Genomic DNA, 20,190 nt, shown 5'->3' on the forward strand with positions numbered 1-20,190 from the left:
ATGGATGCAGAGAACACGGGCATATAGTGAATAGGGTCAGTGGACCAATATGACCGCAACTCACTCTTTTTAGTTATGCCCATGAGGAGGGATGGGTCCAGGAAGGTTTTAAATTCAGAAACCAAAATAGGTATACAATCTCTGGCAAGGGTCAACTGGGGATTAGTGGCCAGAATTGGCCAGCATACAAATTTCTTGACGTGACATAAAATCAACTGTTTCCACCTGAATTCTGGGTTTGCCAGTGAATGGGGGAAGTACGGGTGCTGCAGAAGTGGTGGGCTCCCAATTGGGATTGGCAAATGCAGCAGGAAGGGCACTATGGGCTCGACGGGCCTGTGTTTGTCTTCTTGGTGGCTGCGGGACACTACTTGTGCTAGCCACCGCACCAGCTTGAACGGCACTTATGGGACACGCCACGTCACCAAATGTTACTGCAGTGCTTGTTTGACTATGATCAGGGTGTACTAGGCCTCTGGTGCTTGCCAGTTCACCAGTAAGAAGAGCGACACCAGTACTGGCTCTCTGCTTCATACAAGAGCCCTGCGGTTCTTGCACCTCAACAACAGAAGAAGAACGGGGTCAGGTACGCCTGACCTTAGCAGGGACCACTACTCTGTCATCAGAGCTATCTGTCAGGGTGCCGTTGCTGTCTACAGGATCATATTCTGAGCCTGAATCTGACAGATGGGTGACTTCCTCTTCACTCTCATCTGTCATGCTCAGAAATGTGTAGGCCTCTTCACTAGTGTACTTTAGATTGGATATTGTGGCCTCTAAATTTACTGGTACAACTAGTGAGACTCATAGGCAAAAAGAGCACCCGATTGTCAGCGACTGCTTCAAATGCCACCAAAAAAACTGTTAGCATTCATAGGGATCAGGCCTGACTCTGCAAACACTGCATTTATGTGTTTAGTGTTTTGTAAGTGACAGTGATCGATTGATACTGCACTTGGGTGGGCTGGGCTGGGCAAAGGGGCTAAACGCAGGTGCTAGCGGGTATCTGGGCTTATCCCGCTAACGCTGCATTTTTGGGAACCCTAAACTACTGGGGACGCTAATATAGTTCTGATCAGATCAAAGATATTGATCCGTTCAGACACTATACTACTAAGGGAGGTGTATGGTGCGTGCATGTGTGCGCTACTAGCACTAATCTGACGCTGCCTGGGGCGACGTGGACCCTGACGCTAAAACCTAACTGATGTCACCCGCCGGGTGATCAGGGGGTTAAACCTTTATTAGGTAATATATGGCAGGTGCCCTTGCGCTATAAAAAATAACTAACTAACCAGCGTCACCCGTGACACTAATACGGTGATCACTGGTGACAGGGGGTGAAAAGGTTAACTGGGGAATTATCAAGGGGTTAAAACTTTTATTTGGTAATATATGGGGGTACCCTGACGATATAAAAGACTGACAGTGAAACTACCATCTAACTGGCTAATCTGGGACACTAATATGGCGATCAGAATATAGAGCTATACACTGTATTAGTGACACTGGTGACAGGGGGTGAAAGGGTTAACTGGGGGGGGGATCAAGAGGTTAAACCTTTATTAGGGGGGTTTAGGGGGGATACTCTAGACCTACCGGGGCCTATTACTAACTGCCCTAACACTTATTAGTCACAAATGACACCAATGCAGTGATCAGTGAAAACTGCACTTGGTGACACTGTGACAGGGAGTGAAGGGGTTAACTGGGGGGGGCGATCGGGGGTGACAAGTGTACCTATGTGTACTGGTGTTAGTGTAGTGTTGTGCAACTCACAGTTAAATGTCCTCTCTCCTCTCTGGAACGGAAAAGAGTTCCACAAGGGGAGATGACATAATTTCCTCTGCCTGTCTTTACACTTACAGGCAGAGGACAGTCTCTCATTCGCCAGAACCGATCACCAGGTCCAGGCCAGAAATCATTGGCCTGGAGACTGATCGGTTCTGAAATTAATCTGAGTGCCGCAGGTGCGTGCTCGCGCTCCCCCTAGGCGGCCACGCGCCCGACATATACCTATGGCGATTTGCCCAGGAGAGGCCGACCTGCCGCAGTATAATGACGGCGGCTGGTTAAAGTGGTTCTAACGCTAAAACATTTTTTACCTTAAAGCGGAGTTCCACCCATAATTTCATCTTTCTATAAATCAGTTCCTTTCTGCTCACATAACAACATTTGGGCCAAAAGAATTGTTTTCCTTACTGTATTTACTTGTTGCTAGGGTGTCCCTTCTAATCTGCCAATACCGGGCCGCAGCGATGTATGTCATATCCTGTGGCGCCTGTGCTCCTGGGAGATGTTTCATCGTTCCCAGAAGTCAGTGGGCCACAGGATTCATTGCCATAACAACAGGGAGGGCTCTTCATCCATCGCCGCCCATTGTGATGGCAACCAGACACACTGTCTACGCTATGACCTGTCTAGATTGCACATGAGTGGGATTGGGAGGGGCATGCTGGGTAGCTAGCAGCACCTTATCCCAAGAGAGAGTCCTAGTGGGCTTCACATGCCCACAATCAAGATGGAAGCACTCAAGAAAACGAAAACTAAGGTAAGTAAATTCTAAAAAAGATGTACTCGAACCGGGATTGCATTATAGAGATAATTTACTGTATATTATTAATAGAAGCAGAGGGGATGCGGAAAAAAAAATTGTGGGCAGAACTCCACTTTAATGCATTTCTCTGCCAATTGTGGTTCTATACCTAATTGTGGTTTCTCTTTAGCTAGCCCACAATTTCTGAGAATCCTTTGTCGTGTCTTAAATGTTTAATTGTAAAAAAAAAGATTGTATACATATAGATACATAACAGATATATAAAAATAGTTAAAAACGAAAAAAAAAATGAAATGCCTTAAAACCATTTTAGTTTCCATTTAATGAAAAGCAGTAGGGTATTCTTAGTGTAAACTCCAAATACTATGAGCACTAGTGTATATGTTTCCTGTTATTCAGTGCATAGGCTCTATACTATATGCCTATATTAACTTATTTTTAAATGGGGCCATAGAAGAACTGATTCATTCTACAAGGTTGAATGTTTAGCATAAATTTAATAATGTCTTTTCTATTTAAACAAGATTGTGCCAGATTATTTTATTGAAGTCTTTTTCCCTTTGTTGTTCTAATATAATTCTGGGTTTATACAAATTATACAGTTAGGTCCATATATATTTGCACACAGGCACAATTTTCATACTTTTGGCTCTGTATGCCACCGGAATAAAATTAAAACGAAACAATCCAAATGAATTTGAAGTGCAGACTTTCAACTTTATTTCAAGGGGTTGAACATAAATATTGGTACAAATTTTAGGAACTGCAACCATTTTAATACACAGTCCCCCAATTTTCAGGGGCTCAAATGTAATTGGACAGATGAATATATTCATAAATAAAATGTTCATTTTTATATTTTGCTGGGAATCCTTTACTGACAATGACTGCCTGAAGTCTGGAAACGGGGACATTACCAAAAATTGGGTTTCCTTCTTTCTGATGTTTTGCCAGGCTCTAACTGCAGCTGTCTTCAGTTGTTCTTTGTTTGTGGGTCTTTCTGCCTTTAGTTTTGTCTTCAGCAAGTGAAATGTATGCTCATTTGGGTTAAGATCAGGTGATTGACTCGGCCATTGCAGAATATTCCACTTCTTTTCCTTCAAAAGCTGTTGCTTTTGCAGGGTGTTTCGGATCATTGTCCATCTATACTGTGAAGCGTCCTCCAATCAACTTGGCTGCATTTGGCTGAATCTGGGCTGACAGTATACAGTGCCTTGAAAAAGTATTCATACCTTGAAATGTTCCACATTTTGTCATGTTACAACCAAAAACATAAATGTATTTGATTGGGATTTTATGTGATAGATTAACACAAAGTGGCACATAATTGTGCAGTGGAAGGAACATGATAAATGGTTTTCCAATTTTTTTACAAATAGATATCTGAGAAGTGTGGTGTGCATTTGTATTCAGCTCCCTTTACTCTTATACCCCTATATAAAATCTAGTGGAACCAATTGCCTTCAGAAGTCACCTAATTAGTAAATAGAGTCCACCTGTGTGCAATTTAATCTCAGTATAAATACAGCTGTTCTGTGAAGCCCTCAGTGGTTTGTTAAAGAACCTTAGTGAACAAACAGCATCATGAAGGCCAAGGAACACACCAGACAGGTCAGGGATAAAGTTGTGGAGAAGTTTAAAGAAGGGTTAGGTTATAAAAAAACATCCCAAGCTTTGAACATCTCACAGAGCACTGTTCAATCCATTATCCGGAAATGGAAAGAGTATGGCACGACTGCAAACCTACCAAAACATGGTTGTCCACCTAAACTGACAGGCTAGGCAAGGAGAGCATTAATCAGAGAAGCAGCCAAGAGGCCCATAGTAACTCTGGAAGAGCTGCAGAGATCCATAGCTCAGGTGGGAGAATCTGTCCACAGGACAACTATTAGTCGTGCACTCCACAAATCTGGCCTTTATGGAAGTGTCAAGAAGAAAGCCATTGTTGAAAGAAAGCTATAAGAAGTTCTGTTTGCAAAAGCCATGTGGGGGACACAGCAAACATGTGGAAGAAGGTGTTCTGGTGAGATGAGACCAAAACTGAACTTTTTGGCCTAAAAGCAAAACGCTATGTGTGGCTAAAAACTAACACTGCACATCACCCTGAACACACAATCCCCACCATGAAACATGGTGGTGGAAGCATCATTTTGTGGGAATGCTTTTCTTTAGCAGGGACAGGAAAGCTGGTCAGAGTTGATGGGAAGATGGATTGAGCCAAATATAGGGCAATTATAGAATAAACCTGTTAGAGTCTGCAAAAAACTTGAGACCGGGGCGGAGGTTCAGCTCCCAGCAGGACAACGACCCTAAACATACAGCCAGAGCTACAATTAGATAAAAGCATATTCATGTATTAGAATGGCCCAGCCAAAGTCCAGACCTAAATCCATTTGAGAATCTGTGGCAAGACTTGAAAATTGCTGTTCACAGACACTCTCCATCCAATCTGACAGAGCTTGAGCTATTTTGCAAAGAAGAATGGGCAAACATTTCACTCTCTAGTTGTGCAAAGCTAGTAGAGACATCTCCAAAAAGACTTACAGCTGTAATTGCAGGGAAAGGTGTATTCAGCCCACTGAGTCAGTAGTTCTGACTCAGTGGGGCTGAATACAAATGCTTTTTAGATATTTATTTGTAAAAAAAAATTGAAAACCATTTATCATTTTCCTTCCACTTCACATTTATGTGCCACTTTGTGTTGATCAATCACATAAAATCCCCAAAATATGCAATTACGTTTCTTGCTGTAGCATGGCAAAATGTGGAAAATGTTAAGGGGTATAAATACTTTTTCAAGGCACTGTATCTCTAAACACTATAGAATTCATCCAGCTGCTTCGGTGTTCGGTCATATCATCAATAAACACCAATGATCCAGTGCCACTGGAAGCCATGCATGCCTATGCCATCATACTGTCTCCACCATGTTTTACAGATTATGTTGTGTGCTTTGAAGCATGAGCTGTTCCACGCCTTCGCCACACTTTTTTTCTTCCCGTCATTCTGGTACAGATTAATCTTAGTTTCATCCGTCCAAAGAATGCTTTTCCAGGACTGGTCTGGCTTTTTTTTAGCAAATTCTTCATGCTTATAATTAGTTTTCCCCTTGTGGTGAACCCTCTGTATTTGCTCTCATGAAGTCTTCTCTTGAGTGTAGACTTTGACAATGATACGCCCACCTCCTGGAGAGTGTCCTTCACTTGTCTGGATGTTGTGAATGGGTTTTTCTTCACTACAGAGAGGATCCTGCGATTATCCACCACTGATGTCTTCCATAGATGTCCAGGCCTTTTTATGTTGCTGAGCTCACCAGTGCATTCTTCTTTCCTCAGAATGTACCAAACTGTTGATTTGGCCACTCCTAATGTTGCTGCTATCTCTCTGATGGATGTTTTGTTTTTGAAGCCTTACAATGGCCTTTTTCACTTGCATGGACAGCTCCTTTGAGCGCATGATGTAGGTTCACAGCAACAGATTGCAAATGCAAATACCACACTTAGAATCAACTCCAGACCTTTTACCTTCTTAATTGATAAAGAAATAATGAAGGAATAGCCCACACCTGGCTATGAAACGTTAAGCTTTAAATTCAATTGTCCAATTACTTTTGGTCCCTTGAAAAAGCTATTCTTAAGAGCTGTAATTCCTAAACCATTCCTTCGATTTGGATGTACAATATAAATTAAACCTGAGAGTGTGCACTTTCAGCCCATATCCATTATATAACTATAGCTTAAATATGTTTTGGTAAATACCTGAAAAAAACTAAAATTGTGCCTGTGTCTTAATATATATGGACCTAACTATATATTCAAAACAAGTAACCCATTCATTGTCACTTAGAAAGTAAGTGACGCTTTAATTGTTTATAGACATAGATCCTCTTATATACTGTTAAAATGTAGACTTTCCAAAAAAAATTAAAACATCGGATCATTGTCAAAGTTAGGCAATATCTGTGAGGAAAGGTCAGCAAGGTCAGTAATTAAAGAGGAAGTAAACTTCCTCTGCAGACATTTACCTATAGGTAAGCCTTTAATAAGGCTTACCTATAGATAGTGTAAATATCTCCTAAACATTTACTGTTTAGGAGATATTTACATTACATGCAGCCAGTGACATCACTGGCGCATGCGCTCTGAAGGAACAGCACGGGTGCCGCGGGAGAGACATCATCGCGGCTCCGGCCACTGGAGCCTGCGAACCTGGAAGAAACTCCGGGAAAGATTCCAGCCACCTCAGCGGTGTGCGGACGCCGCTGGAAGGCTTTGTCCTAAGGCAAGTATTTCATGAGCTAGTATGTGATGGATACTAGTTCATTTTGCCCTTGCCTTACAGTTTTTTTTAACCACTTGCCGACCGCCTCACGATGATATACGTCGGCAGAATGGCACGGGCAGGCAGAATCACGTACCCGCACGTGATCTGCCTCCCGCGGGCGGAGGGTCCTATCGGACCCCCCTCGGTGCTCGAGGCGGTCGGCTTTTGTCCAGTGGTGATCGGAGGTGAGAAGGAGGCCATCCATTCGTGGCCCCCCCTCGCGATCGCCGCCGGCCAATGAAATCATTCCTATGCTGCTGTATGGTAAACAGCAGCAAAGGAAATGATGTCATCTCTCCTCGGCTCGGCAGTTTCCGTTCCGGCGCCGAGGAGAGAAGACTGTAATGTGAGTGAAAACACACACACACAGTAGAACATGCCAGGCACACAAAACACCCCCGATCACCCCCCAATCACCCCTCTCCCCCCCTGTCACACTGACACCAAGCAGTTTTTTTTTTTCTGATTACTGCACGGTGTCAGTTTGTGACAGTTAATGTGTTAGGGTAGTTAGGGTTAGCCCCCTTTAGGTCTAGGGTACCCCACTAACCCCCCCTAATAAAGTTTTAACCCCTTGATCACCCCCCGTCGCCAGTGTCACTAAGCGATCATTTTTCTGATCGCTGTTAGGAAGGTAAATATTTAGGTTCACCGTCAGCGTTTTATAGCGTCAGGGACCCCCATATACTACCGAATAAAGGTTTTAACCCCTTGATTGCCCCCTAGTTAACCCTTTCACCACTGATCACCGTATAACTGTTACGGGTGACGCTGGTTAGTTCGTTTATTTTTTATAGTGTCAGGGCACCCGCCGTTTATTACCGAATAAAAGTTTAGCCCCCTGATCGCCCGGCGGTGATATGCGTCGCCCCAGGCAGCGTCAGATTAGCGCCGGTACTGCTAACACCCACGCACGCAGCATACACCTCCCTTAGTGGTATAGTATCTGAACGGATCAATATCTGATCCGATCAGATCTATACTAGCGTCCCCAGCAGTTTAGGGTTCCCAAAAACGCAGTGTTAGCGGGATCAGCCCAGATACCTGCTAGCACCTGCGTTTTGCCCCTCCGCCCAGCCCAGCCCACCCAAGTGCAGTATCGATCGATCACTGTCACTTACAAAACACTAAACGCATAACTGCAGCGTTTGCAGAGTCAGGCCTGATCCCTGTGATCGCTAACAGTTTTTTGGTAGCGTTTTGGTGAACTGGCAAGCACCAGCCCCAGGCAGCGTCAGGTTAGCGCCAGTACCGCTAACACCCACGCACGCACCGTACACCTCCCCTAGTGGTATAGTATCTGATCGGATCAATATCTGATCTGATCAGATCTATACTAGCGTCCCCAGCAGTTCAGGGTTCCCAAAAACGCAGTGTTAGCGGGATCAGCCCAGATACCTGCTAGCACCTGCGTTTTGCTCCTCCGCCCGGCCCAGCCCACCCAAGTGCAGTATCGATCGGTCACTGACACTTACAAAACACTAAACGCATAACTGCAGCGTTCGCAGAGTCAGGCCTGATCTCTGCGATCGCTAACAGTTTTTTTGGTAGCGTTTTGGTGAACTGGCAAGCACCAGCGGCCTAGTACACCCCGGTCATAGTCAAACCAGCACTGCAGTAACACTTGGTGAGGTGGCGAGTCCCATAAGTGCAGTTCAAGCTGGTGAGGTGGCAAGCACAAGTAGTGTCCCGCTGTCACCAAGAAGAAGACAAACAGGCCCGTCGTGCCCATAATGCCCTTCCTGCTGCATTCGCCAATCCTAATTGGGAACCACCACTTCTGCAGCGCCCGTAATTCCCCCATTCACATCCCCAACCAAATGCATGAGAGGCATTTTCTTTATGTCCTCCCGAGTACCCCTACCCAGTGATCCCCCCCCCCAAAAAGATGTTGTGTCTGCAGCAAGCGAGGATATAGGCGTGACACCCGCCATTATTGTCCCTCCTGTCCTGATAATCCTGGTCTTTGCATTGGTGAATGTTTTGAACGCTACATTTCACTAGTTGAGTATTAGCGTAGGGTACAGCATTGCACAGACTAGGCAAACTTTCACAGGGTCTCCCAAGATGCCATCGCATTTTGAGAGACCCGAACTTGGAACCGGTTACAGTTATAAAATTTAGTTACAAAAAAAAGTGTAAAAAAAAAATATATATAAAATTTTAAAAAATAGTTGTCGTTTTATTGTTCTCTCTCTCTCTATTCTCTCTCTATTGTTCTGCTCTTTTTTACTGTATTCTATTCTGCAATGTTTTATTGTTATTATGTTTTATCATGTTTGCTTTTCAGGTATGCAATTTTTTATACTTTACCGTTTACTGTGTTTTATTGTTAACCATTTTTTTGTCTTCAGGTATGCCATTCACGACTTTGAGTGGTTATACCAGAATGATGCCTGCAGGTGTAGGTATCATCTTGGTATCATTCTTTTCAGCCAGCGGTCGGCTTTCATGTAAAAGCAATCCTAGCGGCTAATTAGCCTCTAGACTGCTTTTACAAGCAGTGGGAGGGAATGCCCCCCCCCCCCACTGTCTTCCGTGTTTTTCTCTGGCTCTCCTGTCTCAACAGGGAACCTGAGAATGCAGCCGGTGAGTCAGCCAGCTGACCATAGAGCTGATCAGAGACCAGAGTGGCTCCAAACATCTCTATGGCCTAATAAACCGGAAGCTACGAGCATTTCATGACTTAGATTTCGCCGGATGTAAACAGCGCCATTGGGAAATTGGGAAAGCATTTTATCACACCGATCTTGGTGTCGTCAGATGCTTTGAGGGCAGAGGAGAGATCTAGGGTCTAATAGACCCCAATTTTTTCAAAAAAGAGTACCTGTCACTACCTATTGCAATCATAGGGGATATTTACATTCCCTGAGATAACAATAAAAATGATAAAAAAAAAAATGAAAGGAACAGTTTAAAAATAAGATAAAAAAGCAAAAAAATAATAAAGAAAAAAAAAAGCACCCCTATCGCCCCCTGCTCTCGCGCTAAGGCGAACGCAAGCGTCGGTCTGGCGTCAAATGTAAACAGCAATTGCACCATGCATGTGAGGTATCACCGCGAAGGTCAGATCGAGTGCAGCAATTTTAGCAGTAGACCTCCTCTGTAGATCTAAAGTGGTAACCTGTAAAGGCTTTTAAAAATTTATTTATTTTGTTGCCACTGCACGTTTGTGCGCAATTGTAAAGTATGTCATGTTTGGTATCCATGTACTCGGCCTAAGATCATCTTTTTTATTTCATCAAACATTTGGGCAATATAGTGTGTTTTAGTGCATTAAAATTTTAAAAATGCGTTTGAAAAATCGCTGCGCAAATACTGTGTGAAAAAAAAAATGAATCACCCACCATTTTAATCTGTAGGGCATTTGCTTTAAAAAAATATAATGTTTGGGGGTTCAAAGTAATTTTCTTCCAAAAAAAAAAAAAAATTTTTCATGTAAACAAAAAGTGTCAGAAAGGGCTTTGTCTTCAAGTGGTTAGAAGAGTGGGTGATGTGTGACATAAGCTTCTAAATGTTGTGCATAAAATGCCAGGACAGTTCAAAACCCCCCCAAATGACCCCATTTTGGAAAGTAGACACCCCAAGCTATTTGCTCAGAGGCATGTCGAGTCCATGGAATGTTTTATATTGTGACACAAGTTGCGGGAAAGAGACAAATTTTTTTTTTTTTTTTGCACAAAGTTGTCACTAAATGATATATTGCTCAAACATGCCATGGAATGAATATGAATATGTGAAATTACTCCCCAAAATACATTCTGTTGCTTCTCCTGAGTATGGGGATACCACATGTGTGAGACTTTTTGGGAGCCTAGCCGCGTACGGGACCCCGAAAACCAAGCACTGCCTTCAGGCTTTCTAAGGGCGTAAATTTTTGATTTCACTCCTCACTACCTATCACAGTTTCGGAGGCCATGGAATGCCCAGGTGGCACAAAACCCCCCCAAATGACCCCATTTTGGAAAGTAGACACCCCAAGCTATTTGCTGAGAGGTATAGTGAGTATTTTGCAGACCTCACTTTTTGTCACAAAGTTTTGAAAATTGAAAAAAGAAAAAAAAATGTTTTTTCTTGTCTTTCTTCATTTTCAAAAACAAATGAGAGCTGCAAAATACTCACCATGCCTCTCAGCAAATAGCTTGGGGTGTCTAATTTCCAAAATGGGGTCATTTGGGGGGGCAGTGAAGAGTGAAATCAAAAATTTACACCCATATGCCCCGTACACACGGTCGGATTTTCCGATGGAAAATGTGTGATAGGACCTTGTTGTCGGAAATTCCGACCGTGTGTAGGCTCCATCACACATTTTCCATCGGATTTTCCGACACACAAAGTTTGAGAGCAGGATACAAAATTTTCCGACAACAAAATCCGTTGTCGGAAATTCCGATTGTGTGTACACAAATCCGACGGACAAAGTGCCACGCATGCTCAGAACAAATAAAGAGATGAAAGCTATTGGCCACTGCCCCGTTTATAGTCCCGACGTACGTGTTTTACGTCACCGAGTTTAGAACGATCGGATTTTCCGACAACTTTGTGTGACCGTGTGTATGCAAGACAAGTTTGAGCCAACATCCGTCGGAAAAAATCCTAGGATTTTGTTGTCGGAATGTCCGAACAAAGTCCGACCGTGTGTATGGGGCATTAGAAATCCTGAAGGCGGTGATTGGTTTTCAGGGCCCCGAGAAGCAGCTAAATGTATTTTGGGGTGCAATTCCACATATGCACAAGGCATGTGTGAGCAATATATCATTTAGTGACAACTTTGTGCAAAAAAAAAAAATAAAAAATTGTCACTTTCCCGCAACTTGTGTCAAAATATAAAATATTCCATGGACTCAACATGCCTCTCAGCAAATAGCTTGGGGTGTCTTCTTTCCAAAATGGGGTCATTTGGGGGGGTTTTGTGCCATCTGGGCATTTTATGGCCTTCAAAACTGTGATAGGTAGTGAGGAGTGAAATCAAAAATTTACGCCCTTAGAAATCCTGAAGGCGGTGATTGGTTTTCGGGGCCCCGTACGCGGCTAGGCTCCCAAAAAGTCCCACACATGTGGTATCCCCATACTCAGGAGAAGCAGCTGAATGTATTTTGGGTGCAATTCCACATATGTCCATGGCCTGTGTGAGCAATATATCATTTAGTGACAACTTTTTATAATTTTTTTTTTTTTTTTTGTCATTATTCAATCACTTGGGACAAAAAAAATTAATATTCAATGGGCTCAACATGCCTCTCAGCAATTTCCGTGGGGTGTCTACTTTCCAAAATGGGGTCATTTGGGGGGGTTTTGTACTGCCCTGCCATTTTAGCACCTCAAGAAATGACATAGACAGTCATAAACTAAAAGCTGTGTAAATTCCAGAAAATGTACCCTAGTTTGTAGACGCTATAACTTTTGCGCAAACCAATAAATATACGCTTATTAACATTTTTTTTACCAAAGACATGTGGCCGAATACATTTTGGCCTAAATGTATGACTAAAATTGAGTTTTTTTATAACAAAAAGTAGAAAATATCATTTTTTTTTCAAAATTTTCGGTCTTTTTCCGTTTATAGCGCAAAAAATAAAAACCGCAGAGGTGATCAAATACCATCAAAAGAAAGCTCTATTCGTGGGAAGAAAAGGACGCAAATTTCGTTTGGGTACAGCATTGCATAACCGCGCAATTAGCAGTTAAAGCGACGCAGTGCCAAATTGTAAAAAGTGCTCTGGTCAGGAAGGGGGTAAATCCTTCCGGGGCTGAAGAGGTTAAAGAGTTTACAACCTCTTTAAAGCCTACATATTTCTTAGGTTTCTTCAGAACTCAGTAGGATAGTGACATATTACCGAAGGATCTTGAAAAAAGGACAACAAAGAAATGTACAAAGAACAAGGGCAAATGAGCTGCTTTTGGAGGAAAGAGGATGTGTTTGATGGGGTTCTTTTCAAAAAGGGTGGGTAAGCTGTGGAATGCCCTATAACATAAAGTAGTTACAGAAAGTACAGTTTTTGTGGCTTTGCTACAAATTTGACTCCAATCCAAATCAGTCAACTATGAAGATTTTGCAAAAACAAATTCATCATTGGACTTTTGGTAGTTTTCTACCTAAAAAGCACTCTACTTAAAAAAAAATGGTACTGGGGTGCACTCACTCTGCCTCTTGTACATACCTTTTGGTCCATCACTATAAGGGGCTGCACCACTAACCAATAGGAATGTGTAAGACATGCAAGCTTTGACACTAGCAGAAAGTGACAACGTTTTGCATGATCAGAATGTCCTGAGGTTCTGGCTTGGTGATGGTCGCTAGAGGCTGCTCCAGGTATGTGAAGTCGTCTCTAGGTGCCCACACTTTCTACCTGGGAAGGAAATATTATTACAGCCCAGTAACAAAATGCTTCTGGGTTACTATTCTGTGAATGGGGAACAATCTTGTTAGTCATATGGCTAAAATGACTTGATAGAATCAGGCTGCTGCAGCCACCAGTCCCTTGCTTTGTGCATACTTTACTTTCATATATTGCCACAACGAGAAGGATGCATGTTGATAGTTGAGAGATCCGTCATTTTACCACTCCTAGAAAATTCCCACATGAGATCAGGGTCTCAAATTCGTTTTTCAGCAATGTTACAGGTCTGCATTATAAAATTCCTGAGATATTAAAATATGCAGCAACCATATAAATTTCAAAAATCTTCTACATTTTATCTTTAAAAAGCTGTCCTTGAACCCCAGTCAAGTGACTTTGGCTAGGCTCAGAAAATGTCTCAGTTTGCTGCAGGCAGGACAAAACATTTTCTTGGTTTCCTCTCTCCCTGTGATCAGACTAACATTGTAACAAGTCATAAAGGGAGAGGCTGCAGTAGGGGCTTATCTGTGTCAGGTATCTGTGAACACAGGCAAGAACCATGCAGCTACTGGGATTTAATGTTTGTGCCACCTTCTCAGCCCAAGAAGTATAGTGGATACTGATCCTGGATGATGCCTCAACAAAGATGGTTCCATCCTTCTGGGGAGAAAAGCAAATAAAAGCATTGTAATGAATCTCTGGTAGGGATAATAGATATCAGAAAGATTTTACTTTGTATTCAAATACCTTAAAAGAAACTGTCAGGCAGTGTAATAGAAATGTAATTGTAAGCTTAAAAATGACATGCAGGGTATTTTACACGTTTTATATAAATACAAATTAGCAGATAAAAACATGAATAAGGTCATGTACCTAAAAAGGTGAGCCCTGGAAGTACTGCCCCGGTCACACAGTAGTTCTTGACCGCTCTCACATCTTGCATATACTAACACCAGCTGGCTGCATTCTGTTGCAAGCTACACATAAAATATAAAGTTGATGAAAGTGTGCCTTGCCATTCTATGTGTCCAGCTCCCATGGATCCTCTGTGGCACATTTTCCATTATCTGCATGATCCACAATCAATATGGAATCTGGAGGATACACTTCAGCAAACAAGATACACCTGTGATGGTGCAAAAAAATAAAACTCAATGTTAGGCATTGTGAGTGGAGCAGTACAGAGGAATAACATTAGTTACTTTAGGCTTATTCATATAAAAACATTGTTTATGCATGGACAAAAAATAGTTAGAATAGCTGTCAGGTTTTTATGGCTGTCTGTATCTCTGCTGGGGAAATTTACCCTCTCTAGATCCAAAATGTTATAGTTGGTAGAGAAACAGAATTGGAATAGAAATAGGATTTTCCTTCACTTTGGAGAGATTTCAGCTAACTTGCTTTTTTGTCTCTAGGACTGGAGGTAAATATAAATCTGGGGCACAGACAGCAAAGGAAAAAAAACTGTCAGATGAATATCAAAAATTGCACATACATACTTCACATTTACTATCTGTGGACAGCAGGTGGAGTGCTAGAGTCTAGAAAAATTTGCTGCCTGCAGAATTTCTATAGTGTTTTAATTCCATGCTATTACATTCTCATAGAGCTTCATATAGATTTTCGATTAAAAAAAAAAAATCACTCAACAAGTAAGCAGCCTCTAGGATTTGTCAGTAGACATTTCGCATGCTAAAAACCTCTTATGGAAACACCCTGTGTTAAATATGTATTAGTGGAAAAATAACATTTATTACAAGTTACAGAAAATGTTATTCACAGAATCAATTTCTAAATTTAAAAAATAAGTATACAGTGGTACCTTGGATTACGAGCATAATTCGTTCCACGTTACTTACAATCCGAGGTATTATTGTATACTGTACATAGATAGAATGAACTAATACAATTTCCCACAAAATATCCTTACTTTCCCATATTACTGTATGTGATTTTAGGTCCAGCTCACACCAGATGCAGTTTCGTGCAGTTCCATTTTTTCTGCACCAATACAGTCATTTCCGGTCAGTTTCTAGTCAGTTTCTGCACCAGACTGCATGGTGTGAACTAGAGCCATTGGAATACATGGAAAACACTGTGCATGCATTTTTAGTGCAGAAAAAAAGCGCACGAAAATGCATCTGGTGTGAACTGGCCCATAATGTGATTATCCAAGAAATTGAGTCTGGGTTTCTCTGCTTTTTCAGTTTTTTTTTAGAAAGTTTAAATCTGACCAATGATTGTTTCACATTAAAGACTCGAATTTTGTCAAGGGGGCCAGATTTTACATTTCGGTAACCTTACTATGTGAAGCTGTAAATAAAGAGAAGAAAAAGAGTTGTCACCAGAGCAAGAAGTGAGGGTAAGGCTATGTTTCCACTAGTGCGTCCCCAAAGTCGCGCGATTTTGCCGCGATTTTTTACCGCGATTTTACCGCGACTTTTTACCGCGATTTGAAGCAATGCCTGTTTCTATGGACCTCAAGTCGCATCAAAGTGGGACCAAAGTAGTGCAGGGACTACTTTGAAGTCGCTGCGACTTGAAGTCGCACAGATATGAACGGTACTCATTGGAAATCATGGGAAACAATTTGTCATGCGACTTTTCAGTCCCAAGTCGCATGAAAAGTCGCACTAGTGGAAACAGAGCCTAAACCCTTCAATGGGAACACTTGTTCCTATGATAATGTAAAAGGTTTATAGTACCCTTAGAAAAATAAAAAACAGTCCAATTTTATAGTCATCTCACCTCCCCTTCATCTAATATGCCATCTTATACAGGGCAGTGGTCCAGAGACCTTGAGCTAGATCTGGAGTCAGAGGATTGGGATACTATTTGGACAACCACTAAATCCTCCTCTCAAAATATTTTAGCGCTTGAAACTTATAATGATGCTCTGGTATTTGGTCTAGGTAAGGATTGCCACATTTTTACCTGGTTACCCCACCTTGTGTTTCCATGCGTCTGGTCAAGAGGGTACTCATTTACATATCTTGTGGGCGTGCCCCATCGTGCAGCAACTTTGGACTGAAGTTTTCCAAATGGCCTCCTTGATGACATCACGCCTGATCCTGACCCATCACTTACGTTACTCAATCATAACACCTTAGACTGTACTAGAGCTCAGTTCCACCTCATACTGTAATTCATGATGGCAGCTAAACAAAGTATAACGTGTGCCTGGAAGTCCCCCACCCTTTGTACCATTGAAACTAAACAGGGTCACCCAGGCTATGATACACAGCAAAATTGAAGCAACTATTCAGGATAAAATTCCCAAACAACTCAAAATTTGGTAACCCTGGGTGGATTACTTTCTTCCTCCAGGCTTTGATGAGTCCCTCCTGGAACCCTGAGGCATGATCATTCATGACTGCCATGGCTAGGGCCTTGGGCTGGCCTGGAGCAGTAGACCTGCCTTCTTTCTTCCTCTTCTTTTCCCTGCTCTTTTCTCTTCCCTCTTTACCTTTTTTCCTCCTTTTATCTTCTCAAAACACTAAGGCTGGGTTCACACTATGGTGAATTGGATGCAGGTTTCACCGCATCCAATTCACATGTCAGGAGATTGTGCCCTGCTCTCTATGGAGCCGTTTCACACATCTCCGGAGCGGTTCCATTGCGAATTGCACAGGAGTCCTGTGTGTCTTCTGGTCCGTTTCAGGTCTGAATTCAGCCAAAAATTCGGGCTGAAATCGGACCTGAAAAGGTGAACATGTACGCACCGGACCCCTGCTGTGAGCCGCTCCATGCTGCGGTGTGAACCCAGCCTAAAGGAATGTGATTTTTTTTTTTTTTTTTGAGGTTTCCTCTTTATACACTTCCTGTCCACCAGTTCTGAATACGTTAGTAATTGTTCCAATGTTGGTTCTTCTGTTGTTTGATATGATTTGCTTGGAAGCCACTGTGCCTCTTTTCTGTTATGTACGATGCATAGTTAATGTGTGCCTAGAACTGACATACTGTTGAGCTTTGTACCTGCATGTATGCATTATGCTCCCTTTACATTGGAATCTGATTCGTACTTTTTTCTAGACGTGCAATTCGTTTAGTTAGTTTGTTTTTTAATGAATTTAGACAAATTAGTTAATTCGGAAATATCCAAATTTTCGAATTTCCGAACTTTTCTGAATATTCGAAAAATCGAAAATTGGAAATTCGAACATTTAGAAATTCGGAAATTTGAAAATCCAAAAATTCTAAATTTTGGAAATTTGAAATTCAGAAATTGGAAAATTCTAAATTTCGGAAATTGGGAATTCGAAAATTCAGAAATTTGGAGATTGGGAAATTCGAAAATCCGTAAATCCAAAAATAAGAGTGAAAATCCGAAAATTCTAAAGAACGAAAACTCGAAAATCTGAAATAATAACTAACTAATAATAACTTAACTATTATTAACTATTAAAGTGTAGGTATTTCATTTTCCTTTCAAATCTGGCTGTTAGTGAACGTAACGAATAAAAATTTATCTGAAGTTACGAATTATCCTTAATAACGAACGCCATATCTAAACGAATGGAATGTAACAAATTAATAATAAATAACAATAATAATAATAACTTATTATTATTTATTATTATTTAGTTTCATTCCATTTGTTTAAATAGAGCATTCTTTATTTTGGATAATTCGTAACGTCAGATAAATATGTATTCGTTACGTTCACTAACAGCCAAATTTGAAAGGAAATTCCAATACCTATAATTTAATAGTTAGTTATTATTAGTTAGTTTGTTAGTTATTATTTAGAATTTTTGGATTTTCATTCTTTCTGATTTTCGGATTTTCCTTTCTTATTTTCGGATTTTTGAATTTTCGGATTTTCGAATTTCGAATTTACGAATTTTTGCATTTCTGAATTTTCGAATTTTTGAATTTACAAATTTTTGAATTCCGAAATTTCGAATTTCCAAAAACAACAAAAAACAAATTAAATGAAACGAAAACGAACAATTTTTCCCACAGCACACATCTACTTTTTTCTATAACAATAAAAAGTTTGAAAAGAAAAGAAAACATTTCAAGCTTAGGTGAGCTGCAGGCCTAGGCTTTAGCCATTGCTGTAGAGTCATGTAGCCTTTGTCATCATCCAGGAATGATGTTCAGGCAGAACCACTGATTGGCTTGCTCTGATTTAGTGGTTTTGATGATAACCATCATTACAAAAATATCCCGCTATGGGATAGTGGGGTGTTTTTGTGACTCTGGTTCTCCTTTAAGAGTGTAGTGGGTAAACTCTTAAATATGCTAACAAAATATATGGCATGATGAGAGTGTAATAAAAATCAGTTTTAAAAACTTGCAATGTGTTTTAGAAATCCTTGATGTCTATTAGAGTTGTTTTTTAATTTTCTACAGTCTATTATAATTTTATAGTTTAAGTAAAGCATTTTTTTTTTCTAAATACCAGCAGTCCATGTGTCATTCCTCTTTTCTGCCCTGGGTAATAGTTTGGACTAATAATATATTCGCTACAACTGTGCTATCCAACAAACCAACAATTTTCCTAAACCCTAAAGCTTCATTCTCTTGAGGCGGATCCACTGCCACGGAGTCCGCCTCTGTCCGCCAGCTCAGCACGAGATCTCTCCGTTTATCTCCGCTGAGCCAGCGAATGACAGGTCCCTCTCTGCTCACTGAGCGGGGAGGTGTTTGTCGAGTGCCGCTAGTTACTATGGAGAGATCAGACGAAAATGGACAGCATGTGTTTTCATCAGAGCTCACCCGATCCACCCACTAGGTACGGAAGCGAATGTAGGGGCATCCGTCTGATTTTAGCGGATCGGATGTCAGCGGACATGTCACCGCTGACATCCGCCGCTGCACAGACTAGCATGGAGTGCCCGTTCAGGTCCGCCGACAAAACTGACAGTGTAAAAGGGGCCTTATGCGAAAAGTACCTGTGATTAAATTAATTTAAAACTAAAGTTCAAATATGTGCTACAAAATAATAAAAATACAATGTTGCAAAGTCCACAATCTTTTTATGTAACTTTGTTTCATTCAACACACAAAGAATGTCCTTAGAAATGGATCCATGGCCTTTAACCAGATGAATTTCCCCGCCACTGCATGTGTTCTTAACTACACTTCTGATGTGCCTCAGCTATGTTATTCACCACCACCTTCAGAAAAACTTACTCACCATAAGAAATGGACCTCAAATTATAAAAGTCAGATGTGCACGTTCACCGTTATCTCCAGATCTCTCATAGGAAAAAACATTCAGATAGAAATAACCAATTATTTAGTAAAATATCTCTTTTCCATCATTCCAGCTGCAACACCCATTCCACAAAGTCTTTCAATGTGGGAAAGATATAAATATAAAATACAGTCCTATACTGTTTTATTAAAAAATAATAATAAATACAAAACACATTGTTATACTTACACTGCATAAGTGCACGGAGCACAATGATAAAAAGCATGCAAGTATGGAAAAACATGGAAAGTCATCTGCATAAGGTCCAATCACAGCATGAAAGCTCTGGTCACCTTGAACTCTATTAGTGGTAGATCCCGGGCTCATCCTCCTTACAACTCAGGGTAGGAACCATGAACCAACGCAATGATGTAACCTGCTTAAGAACAAAAACAAAACAAAAAAAACGGGGAGACTTGATAGACTGCTCTGCCTTTTTTCTGCTGTCATTTTCTACCCTTCTATTTTGTCTAATGACTTTATTAAGAGCACCAGGGTGCTGTTTATCAAGCACTGCTGTACAGTATTTTTTTTCTTTAATAGAACAATATTACATGTTTACATTCATCCCACATTAATGGACTTCATGGAGTTGGATTTTTTAATTACGGAAAAGAGATCCTTTAGAAATTAATTGAGAGATCTGGAGATAATGGTGAAAATGGGCATATGACCTTCATAATTTTGGGTCCATCCCATCTGGTAAGTGAGCCTTTCGTAAGGTGGAGGTGGAAGAGACCATTGGAGCACATTTGATGTGGCAT

General features: G+C 41.2%; 1 protein-coding gene across 3 annotated transcripts in view; it reads right to left on the reverse strand.

Moving 5' to 3' along the window:
* Positions 1 to 20,190, reverse strand: part of LOC141110892 (uncharacterized) — a 70,459-nt gene that overhangs the window by 26,255 nt on the left and 24,014 nt on the right. Inside the window, exons 2-3 of one of the 3 annotated variants that reach the window (XM_073602653.1) lie at positions 19,616 to 19,802; positions 14,095 to 14,347 (exon numbers count right to left, since the gene is read on the reverse strand). The gene's annotated coding sequence lies outside the window, so the exon portion shown is untranslated. Of the gene's footprint in view, positions 1 to 14,094; positions 14,348 to 19,615; positions 19,806 to 20,190 lie in introns of all 3 variants that reach the window. The other 2 variants (XM_073602654.1, XM_073602652.1) reach the window with 2 other exon arrangements.

Source organism: Aquarana catesbeiana, linkage group LG10 (assembly GCF_042186555.1).
Source record: "Aquarana catesbeiana isolate 2022-GZ linkage group LG10, ASM4218655v1, whole genome shotgun sequence".
NCBI classification, from domain to species: Eukaryota; Metazoa; Chordata; class Amphibia; order Anura; family Ranidae; genus Aquarana; species Aquarana catesbeiana.